General features: G+C 44.7%; 1 pseudogene; it reads right to left on the bottom strand.

The window, feature by feature from the left end:
* Positions 1 to 9,779: 9,779 nt before the first annotated feature.
* Rps9-ps2 (ribosomal protein S9, pseudogene 2) lies at positions 9,780 to 10,412 on the bottom strand (annotated as a pseudogene).
* Between the last annotated feature and the right edge of the window lie 1,988 nt (positions 10,413 to 12,400).

A 12,400-nucleotide genomic window follows, 5' to 3' on the forward strand; every position in this document is an offset into this window, starting at 1 on the left:
GAACCTACAAAGTAGCAAAGACAGCTACAGTAATGTTACTTCTTTAGAATGCTAAGGCTGGCTGCCTTAGACCTCCCCTCTCCTTTAGAGCTTTCACTCTGGTGTGATAACAGAAGGCGAGTCATTATCCTTAGGTAACTAAAACTGGAAAGGCCATCTTAGAGCCTGGTGACTTAATGTGTGGTCCAATATCTCATGGGAGGTGGCATTTACAAAAGTTTAGTTCACATTATATTTTAAAATTCGAGTGTGAAACACCTGAAGGGACTGTGTGATGACTTTGCATGTATGAACAACTGCTGTATGAGTCCAAGAACCCGAGTTTAGATCTCTAGAACCCATGTGAAAGCCAGATGTGGTTGCATATATTATCAACCCAGAGACCTAGGGGATCCCTCCAGGCAAGAGGATCCCTAAGGCAGCTTAAATGGAGGTTCAGTGAGAGAACATGGTTCAAAGAAATAAGACAGAGAATAAGATAGCAGGACACTGCATGTCTTCCTCAGTCTCTATGTGCATTCATACACACACACACACTCACACACATATACACATGCATGCATGCAACATGCATATATACATACCCACATACACATATATACATATATACACATACACATACACACATATATACACACATACATATACACACATGTACATACATATACATATACACATACACATATACATACTCACACATGTACATACATATACACATACACATATACATAACCACACATACACACTCATACACATACACACATATATACACACACTCACTCATATACACATGTTGACACAGCAAACATAACCACCACACTATACTCTCTGACACACACGCAAATTATAAAAAATATGAGATTATTTTTATCTTCTTTTTGCAAATCTTAGATTTCAATTTTAACCACACACTTTAGGATGATAAAAGGTAATCCTGTGTTGATAATTTAGGTAATATACTTTTTTGCAACAAAATCCAGTAGTTGCTGGATAGTGGTGGCATATGCCTTTAATTACAACACTTAAGGCGAATCTATGAGTTTTCGGCCAGCCTGGTCTACATAGTGAGCTCCAGGACAGCCATGGCTACACAGAGAAGTCCGTTCTCAGAAACAACAACAACAACAACAACATCCAGTGGTGGCATACTATGATGTCCTGTGTCTCATTTGCATGTTGCCTTTACTACAGGCAGCTGTTTGTTTAAAACAGAGTCCAGTCTCCATGAGATTTTTGCAAGAGCTATTCTCAAGCACCGAACAGTGTGGGCTTTTTTGTCTTACCATCCACTTGCTCATCTGCTCTGGCAAAGGTCTGTCTGTCTGTTGTTACCTGGTCAGTCATGACCTCATTGTTCCTGGCTTGACTAGGTATCAAGTTGTTCTCCAGCTCTCCCACCAGTGTGGTAAAATCCCTCAGCCTTGCTAAAATACTTATTTATAATATTTATTTATAATATTTATCCACAGAAAACCAAAGGACGGAAGACAAAGCATCCATGTGATGACAGCTCTTTGGGTTCTGGTGGATAGCGACATTATGTTTGAGAGAAAACTAATCTTACCAGTAGCTGGCTCTCTGAATATTTTTAAAAATATTATAATTTTTATTTCTCTATGAAACACAATGTATGTGGACACTTAGAATGCATTCCTGTGTGTAAACGTTTGTGTGTAAATGAATATGTAAACATGTGTATGTAAACGTGTGTGTGTGTGTGTGTGTTTAATATGGTCTTTATTATTGGATGTTACTCCAGAAGACTGGGAGATCTGAACCTCTGGACCACAGCCAAGACTTGATAAAAAAATGTTTGCAGGACAAGAAAAAGCATTGGAGACCCAGGAGGAGGAGGGTTCTTGGCAGAGTTGCCTCAGCGTATGAGATCACTGTGGTGTTGGTGCTGATGCCTTGTGATCATCATGCTGGTTCACTGGCATTCCTTTTTGCTACCTGCTGGTGTTTGATGAGAGGAGTGTACCAACCTGGGATGGGAGTTGTTCCTGTCTGTATCCCTGTAAGCATCTACTGACCACAGTGACCTGACAGGTCCTAGAATCACCGTGGAGACAAAGCTCTGGGCACGTTTGTGAAGGACAGCCACGATTGCATTAATTGGAGTGGGAAGACCCACCCTTACTGCTATACTGAACGATGGAAGAAAACAAGCAGGACCTCAGCATGTACAGCTCTTCGCTTTCTGAAGGTGGAAACTTGGTGAGCAGCTGCCCTAGGTCTCCTGCCATGCCTTCTGCCATGATGTACGGCATCGCTTGAACCATAAACTGAAGCAAGCTCTTTCTTCCTTTGGGTTTAGTCAGGTGTTTGATCACAGTAATGAGAAAGGTAGCTGATACTTGCAGTAGGCCAATATCTTCCATCAAAAAGTCCCCAAACCATGAATAAAATATTTAAGTAAAAGTCTTATAGCTGGGAGACACAGTAGGTAGATTCTGGGGCCTGCTGTCCCCTTAGGCAGTAATACAATACCCACAGACCTCAGCTTGTGTAAGACAGTTTCTGACCAAGAACCTCATCCTCACAGTACCAGTGGCCAGTTATCTGGGGCCTCCTTAGCACCAGCCCTAAGTTAGAAAAAGAGGATCACTCTGGCAGACTGTGGCTCATTCTGTACCCTGGGTACAGCAGTAATCCAGCTTCAAGAACTATCAGCCCTAATCAGACCTCATTTGCCTTTTGCTGCCCAATATGATCTAGCTCAATCATAAAATACAGTAACTCCCAAAGCAAACAAAAAAAGCAAAAACAAAAACAAAAAAACCCTTCAGCTTTTTTCCTAAGGGCTTTCGAGGACAATACAGTTCATTTATGGACATATGAAAATGTGAATCAAGGGTCCATCAGTCTTAGGACACACCGAGTGCTTTCTGTGTTGAGACCCCAGGACATCTTTTCCAGAAGGTGTAGCCCCAGTTATGCTCTGGCCTCCTCTGAATCCTGGCAACCAGCACAAAGCTCGCTCTGCATTTACACGCTGATGGCCATTTCCTTTCTTCCTGTGCCAGGATTGGTCACAGCTCCTCTGTACTTGGCTCCTTCAGGCTTCAGATTTTAGAACAGAATGAAGCCAGACGGTTAGGAAGATCCTGAGCCTGATGCAGTCTGTCTTGCTTGTGTCTACTTGTCAGGGAGCTGATCCCAGATCCTGGCCCCTGGCAGAAAGAAGCCTCAGATATCAGCTCTGCTTTGGTGGGCTCTGACTACCCTTCTACACTCTTGGGTGTTAGAGGGACCGAGGAGTTGGCTCAGTCAGTAAAGTGTCTGCTTCACAAACATGACCTAAACTCCATACCCAGCTGTGATCATGCACATGTGTTACCTGAGTGCCATGGTGGGGGGCGGGGAGAAGGGAGGAGAGAGAGAGGAAGAGGGAGAGGAAGAGGGAGAGTCAGATACATAGAGAGAGACAGAGACAGAGACAGAGACAGAGACAGAGACAGAGACAGAGAGAGGTCTAGAGCTAGGCGGTAAAAGGAACTGCTGGGTTCAGTGGAAGACCCTACCTCAAAATATAAGTAGAAAGCAACTCAAGAAGATCTGGGACCAATCTCTGCCTCAGATGCAGATGCTGACAAAATATACCACACACATGTTCTATACACATCTATCTATCTACCAAATTATCTATTAATCATTTATCAATCATCTATCTTCATTTATCTATCATTTGTCTTCTATTGATCATCTATATATCAATCACTTATCAATCATCTATCTTCATCTGTCAATTATCTATATCTATCATTTATCTATCATCCATCTATCATTTATCAATCATCTACCTTCATCTATCATCACCTTCATCTATCTCTCAACTATCTATCATCTATCTCTCCACCCCACCATCTATGTATGTATGTATGTATGTATGTATGTATGTATGTATGTATATATCATATAACAATCATCTATCTCTATCATCATCTACCTATCATCTATCTTCATCATCTATCATCTATTTATCTGTATCTATATATCAAATATCTATCATCTATTTATAATCTATATATCTGTCATCTATATCTATTAATCATCTACTATCATCTATCTATCTTTCTATCTAATCTATCTATCTATCTATCTATCTATCTATCTATCTATCTATCTATCATTAACCTAAACATAACCACAGAATGAGGTAGAACTATTACAGAAGGGCCTTTAATCAACATTTATTTGGATCCCTTCATTTTATAAGGGGAGGAAACTAGATACCAGAAAAGCTGGTGACTTGCCAAAGATTACTCAATTCATGGCAGGGTCCCCATCTCCTGACTTATTTAGAGAATGATAAATAGTTCACTTTTTGCTGAATGGAAGACCATATCCAGCTAAGTTCTATGTCTTTGATGTAGAATTCTCCTTCTATATCCATGATTTGTATGTAAATTTGTTATTTTCATGGCGTCCCAGAGTTCCTATGTCTTCCATTTTGTCAAATTAAAAAAAATATTGCTTTCTTTGAGTGAATGATTCAGTTCTTCTACCTCGTTTTCAGGTCTTGATAGCCTGTCTTCTTCGTGACCCATTTTCTTGGTGAGACTTTGCATTGATTTTTTTTTTATTAGACTTACTTTCACTTCTAGCTTCATTTCAGTTTGAGTTTTTGTCAGCTTTTCTGCCTCCGTATGCAATTCAATGTTCAGATCTTATGCTGCTCTCAGTATTTCAGTCATTGTTGGTGTTTTATAGGACTTAAATCAGGATTTTATTTCTCTGTATGTTTTATTTCCCTGTACGTCCTCTGTATGTTCATTCAGGACCTTATTCATGTTCTCTTTGAATTCTTCGAACTCTTTGAACTTGTTTATAGTTCCGTGTCTTGAGTTTTGTCTAAGGTGTTCTTGTTGGGGACTGTTACTGTGGGATTGATGAGCCCTGGGGGAGACATATTAGCTTGGTTTTTCATGTTGCTTTGTTCTTGTGATGGGACCTGAGCATCTGAATATGGTTGTTGATTGTGTGTTTTCATGTGAGTTCTTAGCCCACAAAGGTAGAATCCTGACTCACAGCAGCAGCCTGAGTTGTTGGCCAATCCTCAGGAGACAGAGCTAAGATAGTGGGTCCTTTACAAGTTCTCTGTGGTAGCTAGTTGTCTAGATAGCTTGGAGGAGTCCTGAAGAGGCAGAGGTGAGAGGAGCAGTTCTCCGGCTAGGGTCAGTCATTTTGGCTGGGTGCCTAGAAAGGGCTCTGGTTGGAGGGGGTGTATACCCAGAGTGAAATCACCAGCAGTCTCTAATGGGGATAGAGGGATACCCTGTGAACTGGGTACCACTGAAAAAGCCTGCAGCATGGGAACCCAGTGAAGGTAGGCAGGATCTTGGGAGTCTTAGGGAGAATGAAGGAGAGAATTCTTAATTTGGAGAACCTCAAGAACTCCAGGCAGGATGTTGAACAGTCTAGAAAGAAGGAAGAAGATGGACTGGCCTTGTGGTGCAGCCAAGGTGGGGTCTTTGGAAAGATATTAAGTGGCCAGTGACATGGTTGTCGCTGGTGCATGGTGGGGTGTTGAACTCATTGCCTTTTTTCAAGTTGTTTATGCCATATATCCTCTTCCTGAAAGAAAAGAACTAACATATTGAGAATGGATTGGTTGTCTTCCCTAGACCATGTTTTTAAAACCTGTTTTTTTTTAAGTGTATTTTTATCTCCAGTAAAATTTATTCCATTCCAGGTGTCTCTATCTGTGATGTTTTGCAGACATATTCAGCTGTGTACCACCATCATGATGCAGACTTCTCTACTTCCTATTGTGATGATCAATACTGATTTTCTGCTTGACAACATCTGGAATCACATAGTAGATACACCTCTGGACATGAGTGGGATGGAACTCCAAGATTCATGCAAATGGGGTGGGAAAACCTGCCCTAAACGTGTGTGGCACCAATGGAAAGGAGACAGAGAACATTCATCTCTCTGCTTCCAGACTGTGGATACAATGTGACCATTCGCCTGCCTGATACTCTGGCCCAGGTGCTTTCTAAAGCCATGCTGGATTGGGCAGTCAAGCCATTCATTCCTTAAATTGTTTGCTAGTATTTAATCACAACAAGAAAGGTACTTGATACATCCATCACCTCAGAAAGCCCTCCCTGTGCTTTTGTGGTCCATTCTTCCCTAACCCTTCATCACTGCCGTGGTTGATCTGTTTCCTGTCCTCAAAGTGTTGTTTTCCAGTGTTCTCCAAGTACAGCCAAGCTCTGTGCAACCTTCGGTTGTCTAGGCTCTCCCACTTAGCATGATGCTTTTGTGATGGGTCTGTGTTGTTTTATGAATCAGTAGTTTGTGCACGGATGTGTGAGATGTCTCCTCTATGGGGTGGCTATAAATGAAGCTTCTGTGAATGTCTGCCTAGTGGTTTGCTGTGAGTGTTCCTGTGCTGTGCCATATGCTGAGAGCCAGCGCATCATGCCGGAGTCACACATTTCTGTCTCAAATAGCTTTATTAGAGCTGGTGCCTGTGTTAGACTCCCACTCCTGGAATATTGTTCAACGTGATGATTGAGTTTGTCAACTTTATTGGATTTAAAAGCACCAGAGCATGTGTTAGTGAGGCACTCCTTCCGGTTTGTCCATTAGGGTATTTCTAGACGGGATTAGCTGAAGTAGGGAAACTCATCCTCAATGCAGACTGCACAATCCCCATGAGGATCCAAGACTGATTAAACAGAGAACAGAAGGAAAGGGGGCTGGGCACAGTGATTGCTTCCTGTTTCCAGGTCTTGAAGACATAAGCAGGCAGACTTTTAGGCCTGAGGCCATGTCTTGCTCACCATAATGGACCATATCCTGAAACCATGAGCCAAATAAACTCTCCCTTTGGTTACAGTACGATCTACCAGGGTTTTCTTAATACTTGAAATGGCATCTGGGAAGGACAATTGGATCAAGTTCAACCATTTTGCCCAGAAAGGAAGGGTTTCCATAGCTCCTCTAGCTGGCACTTTGAAGTTTAGATTTGAGGTTGAACATCTTCCTTTTGGTCATATTTTCTTTCCATTTTGTTGAGCAAATTTCCTCAGCTCTTTTGCCAGGGGCATTCTATTGTGTAGCCGAGGCTGGCCATGAATCTCTGACCCTCCTACCTCTGCCTACCCTAGATTTATTTTAAATTATTTCACTCTATGAATTTTCTCAAATACCTTTGGTACTAGGTTGTAAGTAACCCCTAACCCAGAAAGCCACTGGATTTGGTCAAGGGTAACCTGGGACCTTTGGGATGCAGCAGTGCTTGGGAGGTAACCAGTGTGTGTGTGTGTGTGTGTGTGTGTGTGTGTGTGTGTGTGAGAGAGAGAGAGAGAGAGTATGTATGAATGTGTATGTGAGTTGTATATAAGTGTGTGTGAGTGATTGTGTATGAATGTGTGTGTGAGTGTGAGTGTATATGTGAGTGTCTTTGTGAATGTGTGTGTGAGTGTGTGAGTGTCTTTGTGAATGTGTGTGTGAGTGTGTGTGTGAATGTATGAGTTGTGAGTGTATGTGAGTGAATGTGTATGTGTGAGTAAGTGTGTGTGAGTTGTATATGAGTGTAAGTGAGTGAGTGTGTGTATGTGTGTGAGTAATATGTGAGTGTGTTTGTGAGTATGTGTGAGTGTGTGTAAGAATTGACTTTGAATGAATCAAGTGACAACTTGTCTCAGATCACCTCTGTCACTGTCACTCCTCAGGGAGCTTAGTGTCATTTTATGAATGAGGAATGTCACACACTCAGATTCCTTCAGAGGCCAGGGAGGTCCTACTGGCTAGTAGAATAGGTTAAGTAGAGGGCAGTAGGGCACAGTGGGGGCCACAGCAAACCAGAAGGCCACCTGCTCTCACTGTTGATATGCTTCCCTTTTTGTAGTAGCCAATGGAGAGGTGGGTGTATGATCTCGTTAGGACTTTAAAGAGGACATGAAGCAATCAACCATGTGCTGGGCCTCAGGATGTGTATGGCTGCCTGAAGTGAGCAGGGTTTGGGGGGTGGATGTGGGTTCAGGAGGCACTTATTTCAAGACCTCAGGGCTCTTTTGGGAAACTTAGAGAAGTTTGGATTAGATCATAGGCAAGGTTTTCTTCCCTGTGCTAACTCCCTTTCATACCTTATACACTCATGGGACTCATCTCTTTCTTCTCCCTCTGGATACATTAGTTAGTTTATTTTTATTGGATATTTTCTTTATTTACATTTCAAATGTTATCCCCCTTTCCTGGTTTCTCCTCCAGAAAACCCCATCCCATTCCCCCTCCCCTGCCTTTATGAGGGTGCTCCCCCACTCACCCACCAACTCCCTCCCACCTCCCCGCCCTGGCATTCCCCTACACTGGGGCACTGAAGGCCTCTCCTCCCATTAATTCCTGACAAGGCCATCCTCTGCTACATATGTGGCTGGAGCCATGGGTCCCTCCACGTGTACTCTTTGGTTGGTGGTTTAGTCCCGGGAGCTCTGGGGGATCTGGTTGGTTGATATTGTTGGTTTTCCTATGAGGTTGCCACCCCCCTCAGCTCCTTCAGTCCTTTCTCTAACTTATTAGTTTTATCCACCTATAATGACTCAGAGCCAACTCTGCACTGCAAATCTGCTTTATAGACGAGAGAATGGCTTCCAAGGGCCATGCTCTCACCCACTGGGGTCCCCGAGCTCTGTGCACCCACATGGATATGGATGTGTATTTATGAATGTCTATGACTTCCTGGGGGGGAAAGCAAAGTCTGTCTCCTGGGACTATTTCTAGTTTGTGCTATTCTGGAACGAGGAGATGCAAATAACTTCCTGGGGGTCAAGTGCAGTCAGCAGAGTGCGTTTCTATATCACAGGACTAAGAATGGTTTATATATTTTTAAAAGGCTGTTTTTTTTTTTAAAAAGACCATTCAGCAAAATCTATACATGGTGGACACAGCCTAAAATAGTGGCTCCCAGGCCCCTGAGCATGTGCTATGGGTACATGAGTCAGAGAGCACAACAGGATGAAGTAGCCTCAAGGACAGGGGCTGGGTCACCTCGGAGTGAGGGGCCGGTTGAGTGTCTTGCATGTCTTCCCCCAGCCCAAGCTTCCTGGGAGTTGGTTTCTCCCATGACTCAAGCTCTAACTCAGCGATGCCAGGCTTTTGCTGGCCTCCAGGAACTGGGTGGCACCTACTCGGTTATTCTCTATGAGCAACGTCAGGCTCCAATGGTTTTGCACATCCTGGGTCTGTCCCTCTGACTCTTTCTTGCTGTGCGTAAGTCAAACACCTTTGCTTCAGCAAGGTGCCACTGCTAGGACCCATGCTTCTTCAGTGAGCCACTCTAGTCAACCAGCTTGCAAAACCAGAAGTCTATGCAGGTTGCGTCCCACGGCTGTGGAGCCCAGTGTCTGTAGGGCCTGGTACTCTTATTACTCTCAGAAGCCATTCACATTTTAACCGCTTCAGGGACCTATCTACCTTCTGTAGGATGGCAGGTCTGGCCAGTTGATCCTAGACTTTGGCAAAGAGGGAGGACTCACTGATACCAAATTCTAGCATGGCTTTGGTCTCAGGTCCCACTGTGCATTGGTTAAGTCAAATCCCTTCAGTGAGACTCAGTTTCCCCGTGACTCTATTTCTGCTTCTCACTGGGAGGCAATTGAAGCTGTGATTACAATGAAATATAGACTCAGTTTTATTTTACTTTCTCCATGTGCATGCATGGGCGAGTGCATTGCTATGAAGCTAGCATTGACCTTAAGCTCTTTTATTTTAAGCTAAGTATTAATTCCATGGAGTTTTTTTTTTTGTGTGTCAATTCTGTTTTATTTGTCAACTGGTAAACTAGACAATCCTCCAGTGCAGCAAGGTATTAATTAATCGTCTTCCTCATCATCACCAGCTCCAGCACCACCCTGGCCTTTCTTGGCATTCTTCTTTTTACTCTGCCTAGGCGGCCACCAGCATAAGGAGAATGGAGAGAGAGGTCAATGCGCTTCTGGGAGTCCAGAGAGCAATGAAGAATGGGTTGCTCCCCACCTGCTTGTGGACCCTGATGTGACATTGGTGGATGAGCACATGGGCATGGTGAATAGATTTGGCCAGGCCCAGCTTAAAGATCTGGGTCTGCAGCTGTCTCTCCAAGAAATTCTCAATCTTCAGGCCCAGGATGTAATCCAGCTTCATCTTGCCCTCATCCAGCACCCCAGTGCGAACAAGTCGCCACAGTAGAGCGTTGCCTTCAAACAGACGCCGAGGTTCCTTCTCGTCCAGCGTCAACAACTCTAGGGCAGCCCTACAGATCTTCGCCAGGGGAAATTTGGCCCTCCACACTTTACGAGTGTCCCGGGGTCCATACTCTCCAATCAACTTTAGCTTCTGGTTGAGACGCGATTTCTCGAAGGGTCTCAGTGGTGTCACATAGGTTTTCGACAAACCCAGCTTCTGGCGACCGGCATGTCGATTTAGCTAGGCCCGCTGTGCCTACGAACTCAGGCCCATGACGGACCTTAAACTCTTGATCCTCTTGTCTCTTCCTCTTCAGTGCTGGGATTACAGGCCCATACCACTCACTTTGGCTATTTACTGTTATCTGAGGCGCTGGTGTGACTATTAGGGGATCTGATAGCTAGTCATCCAGTTAGGTATGCCTATAAGCACGTAAAAGCCCTTTTATTTTGGTGCTGATGATCAGCCCCAGGGTTTTGCACACGCTGGGCAAGCACTCTATACCAGAGTTACTACACTCTGCACTCTGGAATGTGAGCACCTCTCATTAGCGTGTCATCAGAACTGTACACTTGGATTCTCACAGACAAGAGAGAGAAAGCCCAGATGCACCCACTGGAGGACCATGACATCATGGCTTTCTGTAAATGGTATTGGGGCAGCCAAAGGGAGAACTAGGGGAAAGAGCTGAGTCATTGGCAGCCCTCTAAATATCACTTTGCTAAGGGCAATGAATCTGCACCTCAGCAGCCTCCACACAGGGAGCTGGAGCCTGTTCTGCAGAAGCTGATAGGTGTGGGTTCCTCTACGCATGTCCTCCTCACAGCAGCTTCTTAGGGGAGATCAAAAGGCTGAGATGCTGTTTCTGCATATATTTACTTAAATATCATTATAATTAAAATAACCCCTAGTGATGCTCTCCCCCCCTTGCATAGAAGACACTACATTCCTTTTCTAAAATGGTGTGTCACTACCTGAGCATCAGGTCTGTAAGACAGACTCCAAGTCATCTATGAAGGGCCAGGTGACACTCTGTGTGGTTTGCAATAGCAATACACCATCGGAATGATTCGGATCCGAAAAGCAGCTATGAAGGATACACAGACATGCCTGTGCCCTAATAAAACTTTATTTACAAAATCACATTCAGCCAAAGGTTTCTGATCCTCATCTAAAAGATCCTAGCACATCTTTCTCCCCAGACTCGAGACCATTTTGTACTCAACTCAGGGTCTCATGCACGCAAGGCAAGCATTCTGCCAGGGCGGAACCCCCCACCAACACACACACTTTATTTCCTAGTGATAGGGTCTCACTAAAGTGTCCAGGGAGGTCTTGAACTTGTGATCATGTTGTCTCAGCCTCCCTGAGTGCCTGCCTGGCCTTTGGAGTATTCTCAGCAAGCTGTAGACCTTGTCTTCTGTCTCCTCAGAGCACCCCTGCTCTCTGCTGTCTAAGCTCTCGAAGCTCCTACAGGCAGTCGCCAGGGGGATGGATGAATGGCTCTCTGGAAGCCATAGTGAGAAGAGGGCTTGCTCCTCCTTGGGCCTGAGTTTGTCTGGGCTTTTCTGGCATTTGCCCCATGACTGCCTCTGTATTCAGAAGAGCCAACCCTGCCCCCAGTCCACAGCTTGCCCACATTTGGAGGCTGTTAGAGGAATCAGCCTGCAGCCTGCAGCCTGGCCTGGCCGAGCTGGCCCTTTTATCTTTCTTTATAAATCACCCTCTCCCTCCTCCTGATCCTGCCTGTCCAGCTCCTCTGAACCTCCTCCAATTTGTCTCTAGTGAGGGGTGCAGAGTCCTGCCTGCGAGGCCAGGTGTGGCTGTTGTGAGGCTTGCTGGGAAGGAGGGCCCCCTCTTCCATCTGCAGGCAGGCGCCTTTGCCTGCAGTCCACGCCTTTGCTGGGCTCTGTTGGCTGTAGCCCAAGTGGTTTCCTTACTGAACAGTCACTCAACATTTATTTCCTGAGCTTCGTGCTCAAGTGCCAGGTGGGAAGACTGGGAACATGTGCAGTCTCCTTATACGCTTTACAAGTGCCCCAGAAGAAACCAGTGGGGCCTGCGATGGTTGTGACAGGGGAAGCAGGTCTTCTGAACGGTGAATTCCCTCCCTGGGTGTGATCAATGAACAGAGCCAGCTGTGAATGTAGTGGAGAGGGAGAATTCATACAGAGAAATGGCGTGTGTAAAGGTCCTGTGGCTTGAATAGCCACTGAGC

The sequence above is a fragment of the Rattus norvegicus genome, chromosome 1, assembly GCF_036323735.1.
Source record: "Rattus norvegicus strain BN/NHsdMcwi chromosome 1, GRCr8, whole genome shotgun sequence".
NCBI classification, from domain to species: Eukaryota; Metazoa; Chordata; class Mammalia; order Rodentia; family Muridae; genus Rattus; species Rattus norvegicus.